Below are 965 nucleotides of genomic sequence, written 5' to 3' on the forward strand. Positions count from 1 at the left end.
TTTTCTTAGGTTAACCCGCCCTTTACACTAATTTCACAATAGAACTAACCCGCCTCTTGCAATGATAAAAGGACAATGGTATATAGCAAACTAATAGAAAGACAACGACACAAGAGATGTAGATTCATGAAAATTTATTAGTGGCATAATTGTTTGATTAGGAGTTTGCATAAGAACTAAATTATGTTCCGGCTATTACCTTGGTTCTTGGAATCCCCATATTCATCTTTCCTCTGAAGGGAGATGATTTGGACAGTAACCACCTCATGCAATCAATAGAGAAAAATTATTAAATATCATGTATTATGAAATTCTAAATGTTCGAAATTATACTTCTTGCTTACACCATGGCATCAATTGAAGTGTTGCACATCGTTTGGAGTAGCATCATATTCCGACTGTTGAGAGCTTGAATCAACCGGGTTTAAAAAATATGAATTGATTCCGCTCTCTTCCTCTTCACATCTACACAAGCACAAATAAATAACTGAAAATGACATAATTTGATTCTTAATGCCTACGGTGTATGATTATTCTTCAATAATTTGTAAAGCCGCGAACTAATCTGATGCGAAAATAAAATATCTTTTCCCCTCATGTTGTTGCCGCACATCCATGCGTCCGGCCTGCCGGCAACCTGTCCGTGGTCCGTTGATCGACGCATGTTTGTCCTGGCATCCCCTTCCCTTCTCCGCTTCTAGATGGCGGCGCGACAGTGCGAGCCGATGGACAGATCCGATCGCAGCAGGCCTACAGTTCCTGGCGGCTTGGAAAGGAAGAGATTAGCAGCGATAGACATGTTTTTTTAGATCTGTGCGCGCGTAGTGGCTGCAACTAACAAGCCACTTTGCCTTCCACGATGGCCTTTTTCTATGGAAGAGATCACGATGGGCTGCATAGCATTCTTCTTTACGTGGACTTTGTGTTTTTAACTTGCAAATGGACTGTATATGGGGCTCATGCTT

The sequence above is a fragment of the Triticum aestivum genome, chromosome 5B, assembly GCF_018294505.1.
Source record: "Triticum aestivum cultivar Chinese Spring chromosome 5B, IWGSC CS RefSeq v2.1, whole genome shotgun sequence".
Classification (NCBI taxonomy): Eukaryota; Viridiplantae; Streptophyta; class Magnoliopsida; order Poales; family Poaceae; genus Triticum; species Triticum aestivum.